We start from the raw sequence: 12,554 nt of genomic DNA, 5'->3' as shown, positions 1-12,554 counted from the left end.
CGAACATCATACAAACGGTCAAAAAGACAGAAATGCTCCATTCTTCAGGCACTATATGGTTTTTTGCTCTCCTGTATAATTGGATTACAATTAGGTAAAGGATATTTAATAGAGTAAATAAGGATCATATAATGTTTGCCCCTTTGCGGCGTTGGTGACGAATTGAAGATTTAATTGTGCACCTCGATAAATCGTAGTGATTTTGATATTTGTATCGACACTTTAAGAGTAAGGATCGAGAAGTTTCTCTCAATCGAGAATTTGTTGTGCATTTGATTAGTTGAAACATTTCTTCAAGTTAACTTTGAAACATTTCTTAAAGTTTCAAGTTTACGACAATGGTTACAGCGGTTGCAGTTAATGAAATACAGTGTTTCTACGAACTTCAACACTTCCTATAATTGCGATTTGTAGAGACATTATGTGAGGCTTAGATAATTGATCAATCTTAATATACAAACTTACAGAAAAATACATTTCACTTTCTTACTTGCTACTGTTGCTACGAGGACTACGAAAAATCGTAGTCGCAATATTTTAAAAAAATCTAATAAAAAGTTTTAATTGATCAACTTTAGAATATTTTACTAACTTACAGAAAATTACGCTCACTTTCTATACTCTTGCTACGAGTGCTACGAAAAATCGTAGTCGGAATATTCTAGCAAATTACAAAATAGACATTATACAGTTTCGCACTTTAGTATTATAATTAAATTAGCTATCATCCAATAAGTGAGTATGAGGAAGTGAGTATGAGCATCCTACGTGTAATCAGCTCGCAGTGAATCATGCGCGTGCGTTTTCCTCGTCGCCGCTTGAATGGGATCTGTTAAACAATAAATAGTCTTCTTAGAAATATCACTTGCCATACTATGGTTAGAGTAAATATAGATTTTGATTAAACGTCATACATGTAGTAAAACAGGAGCTTTTCTGTATGAGGAATAGTTCTCGATGTAAGTGCAGTAAGTGCATAGTATTCATGATATTTTTTTGGTTCAGTTGTAGGAGTTGCATTTTGTATAAGAATGAAATCATAATTAAAATACATTAAAGGTATAGATTCTTTTGTTTAAAAGGTTTTTTGAACTGTTACTTTAAACTAAAAGGTGTTGGATGCAGAAATGTTAGTTAGATTTTTTTCAAATAATATACTTCGCAGCTTTAATGCTGAAGACCTATCGACCTAGTTAGGTACTTCAAGGCCTAATGGCACAAAAATTGCTAATTACATACGTAATTAAGTAAAATCAGTAGGTATGTGAAATAACCATTGTAAACAAAATGACGCAAGCGTTGCCTGAGTCCACAGCTAGTATATGCCAGCAAAATTAAAAAGAATCCAATTCAAATTAAAAATAGAAGAATAGTGTCGCATTGTGTGCCGACGCAGTCCGTAGGTGACCCGGTGAATGGCACCCGGAAGGTCACCCTCGCGGGAACTACGTGCGGCGAGTGAGGGCGCCACTCCCAAACAAATGTGTCAAATGACAACATTATCGTATGGTTATTTTCGTAGTTCTGGTACTCTCCACGATCACAACATTCTTGTGCTGGCCCCACCCAACGATAGTGCAATCCAAATTAAAACAAACGTGACAATGTTTTTCTAAAAGTCTCGTGCCAATGCGCACGTTTTTCTACAGAAAAAACAACTACAGTTGAAAAATAAAAATCACGGACATCAAAACATCCTTACGTCGTTCATAATAAGAGTCGTTCAGCTGCGTTTGTTGTTAGGTATTTCAAGAGCTGTATCTAAATTCATGTAGCGCGAAACTTATCAGTAGAGGAACTTCCTGGAGTGTTTACTGCACTGGCTCCGCGCCAATTGGCCTTCTTTTCGAAATTTAAAATGCGCCGTTAAATGCACAAATTATTCTGATACACGCTAATAATTTGCCACCATTTGTTACGGTTTGCAAGAAAAAAACAAACCGCATTCTTTCGTGTATGGCAACGTTTTTAAAAACAAGACGATTAATATCAGAATCCTGGAAAAACAAAAATGTTACTACAGGGTGGTATTGAAAATCTTATTATGTAATTATTTTTACTGTAGTATAACCTATGAGTCTCTCTAAGAGTCATACTGTTTATTTACAAAATTCAGCCATCGAAACTATTGGCTACCAAACCACATACCGAGCAAACACGTGCAAAAACAAGGGAATTACAATTTAGTCATCGTGTTTTTACGGAAAAATGTTTATACGGATATACACCCATTGTTCCCCGGGATCTAGGCAAATCGCTTGACGTGTGACCTAAAATGATTAATTAGTAATTACCAGGAAATAATAATATAATCGCTACGCAATGTTTTGACTGTAGTAAGTAGTTCGCGGTTAACAAAACTAAATAATTTATACTTATTATTATTGATAATGTAAAAGAAACAAATGAATTCTATGTTGTAACATTAACATAAATAAATTTTCAGAACATCAACTGTACATAAATAAACCTACTTGCAACCCACAAAGAACAGTTTACCATAGTGGACAAAGAAGCTGATGCGAATCTAATTGCGCTTGAGGAAATAAAACACCAAAATCGTAGACGCAAACAGGTATGGGGGCCCGTGGCACAAAAACAAAGCAACCAGTCGGCTGCACGTCGTCATTTAGCGCTCTTGGCTCCGCGGCCAGGCCTCAGCTATTTGACATTGTGCAAGGTCAGTGATCCTAATATAAAGATGCAAAAACTACTGACGGACGCGACGTGCATGCGTCCCAGCCGCGCGCGCTCGCGCATTCGAAGCGGTCACTTTCGATTGCGCATGTTAATAATGGCGGCGTTTCCACCAGGATTCCAGGAGCCTTTGTTTTGCAAGCGGATAGCGCATAGAACATTCTAATAAGATCCTCGCTGAAGGTATTGTTTGTGAGTCATGTCAGCGACGTGCAATCGACTCGTTTAAAGCTGTCTGATCCACTGGCGGATTAAAAAATTGCTTGAGAACGGATGCTAATGATTTTTCCTTCAATAATTTTTTGGTAAAAAGATAGTCTTAACAAACATTTTTAGAATAATATTAACCTTAGATAGATTTTTTTTTGCTTGAATTAGTTTTACCTAAACCCCTCCTCCAGGTGAATTTTGAATACGTTCCAAATTGGAAGGCTCTACACTTCTCGCCGAAAACAGGCTTGATAACTATGGCGATCAGAGTTCGTGCAGCAGTAGGTGTGAGGCGCGCACCATTGCCGTAACAGCACACACGAAATTGAGTGTTGCAAACGCATGCATTGGGCAACGCATTGTCGCTGGCGAAACGCGACCTTCCTACTCGGATTGGGCACTCGAAACCTGCTCATTGTGGCCCAACTATCCCATATGTTGACACCACACGCTCCTTTGTCCCTCTAAATGATCAAATAAATTACCTATGTAGAGATAGGTACTTAGTCCACGAAAACTATGTCACTTTTCTTCGACAACGCCATTAACGTACATTTTTCTCATATCGAAATAATTAGTTTTTGTAATAACTTCTACTTATTAGGATCCAATTAGTGTATTATTATAGTAAAGATAATACTGAATTAAGCTTTCTCAGAAGTCGCACAAGATCAGTTTTTTCAAATTCCCAGACTGATCTCTCGTAACGGGCCTAATTAAGTAAAACGAGCAACCTTGGATGTTTCCAATTGCGAAATGTGTTGATGTGGGTAACACGAGCCGCGATTGTGTGGGTACGAATTTCGTCTGCACGGATTCTCTCGGATTTGAGTTCATGCGGGCGGTTTGAATCTATTGTTGAGTTGGTGGAAAAAAAAAGTGCGGGCGAGTATTCGATCGGGTAACGCAATGCAAACCGCATGACTGGCGGAGTCGTGACCGCGCGGATCCGCAGCGTGCGAGCGCGCGGATGTCTGCCCGTATCCGCTTCTGGCAGCCCTGCCTCACGCTACATGCATAACTCCGGTACTACCACCAACACTACCAGCGCCTCCAGCGCACTAAGTACTCGCCCTAAAGGCATTTCCTGGAAACACTCTCCATAAGCGTGGGCGAATTCAAGATCGCATTAACAAGTAGCGAGTTAACGCCCATATTGCACAGGAAAACGCTCGCCAGTTGCATCACAATACGTGTTTTTAAAATGATAACTGAGGAGCAAACAGCGGCGATACCGTCAATGTGACATTCGCATAAACGAAATGGAAATTAAAATTATCGCAATGTCTATTCTGCTGCGCTGCATCGCGATAAGCGTGTGCGCGTGCGCCGCCTGTGTGCGCGAGGTGATCGCCCAGTTTCAAGGGCACTGCAGCTACTAGCGCTCGTCTTGTATTAATAGTTGGCGACTATTTTCGCCCGCCGCCTGCTAGGGGACCGGAACGTTATTATTGACATTCGCAAACTCCCAAAACGGTACACTTACATCACTGGATGACACACCTTTCCTGTTTTTAACGCGCTTTGATCTACCAATTAGATCAGTTTTACGACCGCTAAACCTCTTCCTCTTCTTTGGAAAGTAAACATGGGTGAATGGGTAACCTACAAAGCTGTTGTGAAGTATCAAAGTGTGTAGATTCGCGCACGCGCAGTTTCTCATCGGATCGCTCCGATTCACTCTCAGCGGTGGCGATAAAAACCATCACCCACTTTCCATGGACGCGGTTTGAGGTAATCGAGTCGTCGCATAACATGACGCAAACCCTCGCTTTTATTGTAACCCGCATCTTTACTAGGTACCAGCCTAAGCACTAAGTAGTATCCTCACAGCAACTTGCGCCAAACTTCGAGATTTATCATTTCAAACACGTACATGGTAGTATGTTTTGAGAAGACACGTTTGTTAGTAATGAGTTGCGGAAATAATTGTTCTGTACGAGGTCCTTATATCCACAACTTTTATGAATGACTGCCATAAACTCTGGTAAACTTATGCGCTGAGATTCAAGTCGTAAAGAGTTTGGAAGTGATACACGGCTGTAAGTTTCCTGTATTAAGGTTACGTATTTAAGATTGGCGTGTTGTTTTATAAGCGAGCATATAAGGAAGACGCGTCCCGCGCCATCTGTCCCGCGCGCTTGCGCAAGCGACCTAGTTGCGCGGCGGCCGCTGCCAAACGCCTCTACTCCTCTACAATTACATATTTCGGTGTCGCAACTCGCGGTCGCATCCGAGTTGAACGGCCCGCGACCTTGAGTGTTGCGCAGCGCCGAAAGCGAAAGGAACCTCGCTCCCGGAATACACCATGGCCCGCCGTTAGACCCACGACACCAGCAGTAACGGGAATCCTGCGTACGTGACCTGCCCCCCGTCGCGACTTTTCAGCAAAACCGCAATGAAACGTAACGCTCCCATGATTCACGTGTCATCGAGCTGCGTGCGTCATGTTGCGCAACGCTGCGCCGGCGCAGACCCGCTTCCGAAATACACATAGACCAGAAAAATCGCGACCCAATTCGACCGCTCCACTTATCCGGAAACCTCGTGCGATGTTTTACGACACGTAAACGTATAAAGGGGAGTCCAGTCGGCCTACATACTCGTGCGCGGTCCGATGGTTTCCCGTTTTAAAATTATCCGATGCCGGCGAAGCGGCAAAAACTCGCCCTTCACCGCCCCTGCCTGACGATAACTCACTCGATTATCGCTTAGAAGCTCGCGGGCCGCTATCCTTGCGTTCAGGCGTTCGAAGCGGGTCAGTGTTAGGCCGCATAGCGATGCATTTATATCGCATGCACTCCTCACCGCCCGATATAAAATAGTTGACGTTTCGCAACGTGTTTACGCGCTCCACATGCCCGTGCCAAACCGGCAGATTCCAGAGAATGGTGGCGTTGCTAAACCACCAGTTTTTAATATAACGTGTCAATGCTGCGGGCCGTGGGAATATAGGGCGGTTATTTCGGTAGCCGGACGTTTTTCGTAGACCTGTAACTGTAACGTTATATTCGCGAGAGCCCGTAATTCGGTTACATAACAGACAGAATAGGCCCAAGCCTCGGTTATGCGAGTGGCGTCATGAGGCGACAATATCGGTGATTAGATGAAAAAGTCGTTCCGTTCTGATTGCGCCGGAGTCAGGGTCGCGTTGGGCAAGTGGTGGAAATCGAGAGCCTTGACCGCGGATGTCCGGCCCTCAACTCGGTTTTGTCGCGTGTCGCGATAAATACTCGATAGACGTCGATACCTATCACACAGCGAACATTACACATGTCTGTAGTCAATCATACACCCACCATTGGCAGCAGTGGCGGATTTATAAATTTGCCGCTAGTAGGCCATTCAATTTTTGCCGCCCCTACCTACTGACTTTTGAAATTCAATACGTTAGTTTAATCCCGTTAATGACATTTCTGTCAGTTACTAGATTATTATTGCAACCCGCTATGTAATGAAGAGTTTAATGTTGACCTAAAAACAGCAGTATATTGGCAGTTGTCATCACATTTGAACATATCTTTTAGTAACTTTTCCGTAATTTGTGTCCAAAACCAATTGTTGTATCATAAAGTCTACGAAAATCCTTGGCAGTTTTAATAAATTGTCAACGGTTATCTGATTCTACGGAGCCTAGGTGTCGACAGTCAATTGTTATTTCTTTGACCCTTCAGTAGTAGTGTCTCTACATGTCTCGTAGTTCTAGATAGTTCTTCACCTTCGGGCCTATGACGCGGCGCAGGCGAGGACACGAGACTGTGTTAGTTCCGATTAGATAATATAAACCACTCGTCTAATCATAACAACAACAAACTTCAGATTTCATCAACTCTGATAAATAGATATTAGTTAATGAATAATACAGGCATTCATCTATTTTTCAAATAAAAGCTCTAGCTATTAATCGGAGACCGATTAAAGTTCTTAAAAGCAAGATATCTTTGCACAGATAAAACCTCCAAGCAAAGTCACAACAAAGACGCATCAACTCAGCGCATACGTAGTGATACGTAATTGAATCTGAATAGCGCGGCGCCCAAAAAACCCATGACAATTCAAGTTAACTACTGCAATGTTTCTTACTCAAACTCCTGATGACGCAACCTTTGACTTAATCTAAACATGACTCCACCATGGAGTACTGGTAACTTGTAACTTATTGTTTTTAATATTCACGGCTTGTGTTTACAACTGAAACACGCGTTTTGGCCGGATGTGCAACGGATGTAGAGATGAGCGGAAGATGAAACGCGCACGCAACCGCATTGTCGATGGTTCACGGCTAAATATCGCAATTATATCTGTTATTTAGGTTTTGGTTAAATTTGGACGAGGTGTTTACTGAACCTAGGCAACGGATAACACTGGATGGGTGACCATTCCGATAAAAGTGCAGTCACAAATTCAAATGGCACTCGACAAACGCTTACGGCTTCTTTCATGGAAGTTCAAAACTTTCTTCGCCCATTTTCCTTCTTCAGAAATAGAATTTCCATAAATACTCAAACACGTTTATTTTATTTCTATTTATAACTCGAAATACCAATTTTCAAGTTGAAATGGCGGATTTTTACGGATAGAAACTTTAAGCACCCCTTTTCCCTTCTTAACTCGGTCCTGTCGCAAAATCTGTTCTTAGCTCACGTGTATAAACTAAAGCTTGCTTGGTAAGTTTTAGTTTCAACAGTCACTGAAAAAAAATTCAGTTACAGTAAAGTTTAAATTATCTTGCCCTGAAAAGAAAATCAGTTTTCAGCATCTACTGTAAAATCAATTTTATGTACGACTTTTAACTATTACTTCGCAATTCGCATAGGTATATACCTACTATAAATGTATGCGAGAGTGGCGTATTGGCAGCTCATAAAAAATACCCTTTCCATAAGAAAAACATCTTTTCAGGCGCGGTAGAGCCCAAATGAACTTGCCAAATCGAAATGTATTAACCAGAAAAAGGCAAAACCTAACACGAGACGTGTTAAGTGTGCTCGCCTCAAATTTTACATAGGTACCTATATTGTCCTATATGCCAAAATTACAACACAATGCCAAATATTCAAAAGAAATATCGCATTACCTACAATCCTTGTCGTGATCTTCACAACCAACTCGAAACTTGAAACAAAAGCAATACTTATTGGGTACGGTCCACAGCCGCGACGCCCGGGCACACCTATTTCATTTTATTTTTTGCGCACGTTACTGATTAACTTGCGGTTAATTATGTAAACGAGAGCATAATCAGTATGTTAAAGATGACATTCGATTCGCCTTTGGTTCAACAATATATCGCCTGTTTCGTTATCAACAGAATTTGGTTTATGTCGACGACTCTACATTTTCTGATACAGTCTGATTCTTATTGGAATATCCTTGGTCTCTGTTTTTAAGAGTTATTAGTAACTAATTATAAAAGCATAAAAATACTACCTATTGACGATGTAGAGTTAGATCACAGGCAGTTTGTGCTGAAAAAATAAATATAACGAAACTTTGAAAAAGTTTTCAGTCTCCCGACAGCTTTATGTGTAATATACTTTGTATAAAACTTTATAAACTATTGAATAACTGAGTCATTCCCGGAAAGGGCGACACTGACATAACGCCACAACACACAATGACATGTAGTTACACAACAATACATGCAAACGTGTACACATAAACGGTACATAATGTGAATAACGCCCACGAGCGGCTATTTATAGGGCTTCAGACGATAACAATCATACGTTCAAACTTCTGTTGCTGTCAAAATCCATCATTTTCAATATAAAGTCTTTATTTCATAACTCTAAAAGGAAACGCTTTACCAATTTGATTAATCAAGCAAGGCAGCCAACGTTATTACTAACAAAGCATTCTGAAAATATATGAAACCTGTATGAATTTCTCAACGTCGACAACGCAGAATTCTTTGGGAACTGTGTTCTTGACATAAAAAATGTTGTTAACAATATAATATTTTTAAAAAAAGTAACTTAGCCTGCAAAACAGTTTCAGCTATCTTAAAGCGCACAAGCAAGCTTAATATCCTTTCCGCAAAATAAGAACAGAAGAGCTGCCGTAACCGACTCGAAAATAACCCCCGAGCAAGAGTAACCACTGATTGATCCAACATGGCGGTGCAGGAAAGTGTAGGAATTCGCGGGACGCGTTAGAGGGCACGGCGGGGGGGTGGGTGACCTTCGCGCGTTGATGCAATGTCGCCGTGTCATTGACCACGCTGCGCGCAAACAGTTGCAGCGCCCCACGCCCCACCCCCCGCCGTCTATCCCCCCCCCGCGCCCGCCGCCCGCTAAACGCTGCACAAAGTTTTGCCGGTCTGATTATACCACAGAATACACAAAAATAGCGAACCCAGCGCTCAGCGACATAAAGGATGTACTGGGCGCGGTTATGCTAAATTAACAACTACCTACGTGGTTCGTAGTCTTTTTCATACAAACTTCTAACAGTTAATTCAGTCTAATTGTAAGATTAAGTTAATGAGCTTTGGATTAAGAGAGCTTACAAAACTACACCTACGTACACAACATTATAATTTAAGTAATTGTAATAATAATTTTAGCAGGTATTAAGCCATTGTCATGTAGATAATGTTATCAAGTATTTTTATAATACTGTGTGCCAAATAACTGCCATAAAATTGCATCTAAATTATCGTAGTGTATCTATAACAACAATTACAAATCAGATAGAGTTAAAAATGCGCGACTCCATAAAATTAGCTTTTAATAAACCCAACATCCTGGAGTCTTAAAAATGTATCTGCATATTTATATTTTTCTTATAATCAGATACATATTTCATTTAACCTACAGCGCATTAAGCAGTCTATCGCGCATTTAAGCATCTTCCAGCACAGCATAAAAATAAAACATAATGAAATATAAAACCAAATGAAATGTTCCAAGATAGTTTCGACGTATTTTATTTTTATGCAAATCAAACGCTTATTCAACGCTTACGACCCGCGCGTTCGACACATCCTCGGAGATCACATTTCCTCAATGTCATCGTGGGGTGCGTTGACTTCATGAATAACGATGCAAAGTCGACTCGATAGTACACAGGTCGAATGATGTTGATGCTGCCTGAACTTGGAAAGATAGGCATAAATCCATAACGTGATACATCTGCCGAAAACGCGCGAGAATTCTGTTATATTTTGTCTACGACCAACGGACAGGTCGATCTAACGTCACTAGTGTTACGGACACGGTAGTATTTTTTGTCTCTAATTAACAGCTATCCGAATACACCAGTTGCTATAGTGTTGTCTCGCACCAATTTAAAATTGTCGCAGCAAATGTGTCCGATTAATATATTTTCATTTGCACTCATTTACGTAAGTGGGGTGCATGAACTCCGCTAGTATCACCTTCGCTGCGTCCCAAACTGCGGGTTGAGGTCACATCGGCAATAATAGTATCGATAATATCGACAAACAATACGAGAATGACTTTCAACAGCCGCACCACACGAGAAAGCCAATGTCAAAAGTATATTAGTGTCACCACGTTGCCGTGCGCTTAGCAGGAAATGTAAGAAAAATTAATTGTGGTTACATAGGCGTACCTACTTGTATATTTTGTCATTTTTGTCATTTGTTCTTTAAATCTTTTGTTTGTCAGTAAGATCGTGAGTATACCTGCACTTTGCTCACGCATTGTGTAAATTGAGGAAGTCAATGTTTAAACAACGAACTTTATAAAAATATTCCACAAATTTTGGAAGCCTGACAACCTAAATTGGTTGATTTCCACGCCAAATCTTTGGGTTTCTCGTTAGGGTGTTAACATCAAATCCTTAACAGTTTTATCTCAAGACCAGCGGCACAATGCGTCGGTCCACCAAGCACTGCCCTGTCATATCAACCCAGCATCGTGACCGGTGGTCGTGCGTGCGAGTCGTGCCACCAAACTGACCTCACCCTGTCGCCTGTCCACCAGGATGCCACGACAATATTGTAGCAACAGTTCTAATATCTAAAACCTCATTTTTATTGGGACGTGAACTCCTAAAATGACACAACTTACTGCAACATTACAAACTCTACTAATTGGGAATTTGGTCACACCTTTTTCAGCGATTAAAACCATTGGTGAAGTATAATTAAAGTTATAATAGTTGCATTCACACGGTACTAAACTAATGTAACCTGTTTACACAATATTCTTATTCGAGATAATTCTGGGTCTTTCTGCATTATCACGATTCCTCGGTGACCGTACAGAAGCGCAAGTTAATGTAAATATTGAAGTATTTTATCAGTTTCAAATTCGCCAGCTCTATAGAGAGCCCTGACCTTCCCCAAGAGGTAGGTATGTCGTCCACAAACAAGCAGTGATAGCTGCATCCGGCAGCCATGTTTGCCCGATAACCTATCGGCTTCGGCTATCGCCCAAACTGCAAACCGCCCGGAGAATGGGCCTATTTATTGGGGTATTTCAACTCATTTTGACACCTTTCTTCGCCATGGTGACTTTGCGTATAGCATATCATATAGTTTACAAATTGGTATCTTTATTATCTTAAACTTGAGGTTCATTATCAAGCAGCACGTGCAAGATGTACGTAACTATACGCGGCTTAGATTACAAGCGACTGCGCAGGCCACACAAAAAGTAAATTAGATAAATGGCTGCTTCCCATTTAGATATGAGGATACAACGGCACCCGAAATGAATTCACTGTTCGAAAATAATATAACATTACAACGTCATTTACACTCATTAAACAGATAATACTCTATTGCGAATGTCGCTCTTCCGTATTAATTTTAAAAACATTTAAGCTCATATTGGATTTGCCATCGTAGTTAGTAACTAAGTACGGTAGAAAAGAGTTTTAACATTACTACGAAAAGTTCTTTCTGTAACATCACATCTACATTACCTTAATAAAAAATATTATATGCATAATAACTCGACCAAATAAAGCTTAATTGCAGTATACGTACATTAATCAGAGGAATGCACTAAATTATACATTATTGTCCTACAGTATGGCAAAGGCATATCAATATCACTCCATCTCTTTAATATTTTTTGTATTAGTCACGATTGCCACATGTGCAGATGTTCACTTGGCCAAACACTGTTTGCCGGCGCGGGCGCACACGAGGTTTCGCAAACCGACCGATATGTCAACATACTCTACATAAAGTGGGTAGTCGTGCAACTATCGCTTTCAGGAAGGCGTGTTACAAGGAAAACGGTCCAATTTATTATGAGACAAGAAGGTAGTCTTATCGCTCATTATAACCTACTTACCTCCTATATAAAACACACACAAATATACTAATCGACGTAGTATTAAAATAGGGGGATTCATCAAACTAAATGTCATATAAAATACATAAAAACCTCTACCTACACTAATCCGAGCCGAGATATCACGCGCTGGCAGCGAATTACCGTCACAATCACTAGAGATACATACGAGTATTGTGTACAGTCAAGTGCATTAAAACTTAATTCTATGTCAACATAGCACGTAAGCGATTTAATTAAACTTTGCATAATCAGGTCGTGGAATCGTTACAATCTTCCTACTTGCTAAAGAGCGTACGAGTAAGGTCTGTTTATCTGTACTGTAATAACATGTCGCAATGTCGTAAAAGAATCGCAGCAGGTATTATCGAG

General features: G+C 40.5%; 1 protein-coding gene across 5 annotated transcripts in view; it reads left to right on the top strand.

The window, feature by feature from the left end:
- The window catches only part of LOC135079261 (ecdysone-induced protein 74EF), a 225,613-nt gene that overhangs the window by 204,064 nt on the left and 8,995 nt on the right, over nt 1–12,554 (top strand). The window lies entirely within an intron of this gene.

This window comes from Ostrinia nubilalis, chromosome 2 (assembly GCF_963855985.1).
Source record: "Ostrinia nubilalis chromosome 2, ilOstNubi1.1, whole genome shotgun sequence".
Lineage (NCBI taxonomy): Eukaryota > Metazoa > Arthropoda > Insecta > Lepidoptera > Crambidae > Ostrinia > Ostrinia nubilalis.
Note: the sequence above shows the minus strand (reverse complement) of the source record. Positions and strands in the feature narration are given on the sequence as shown.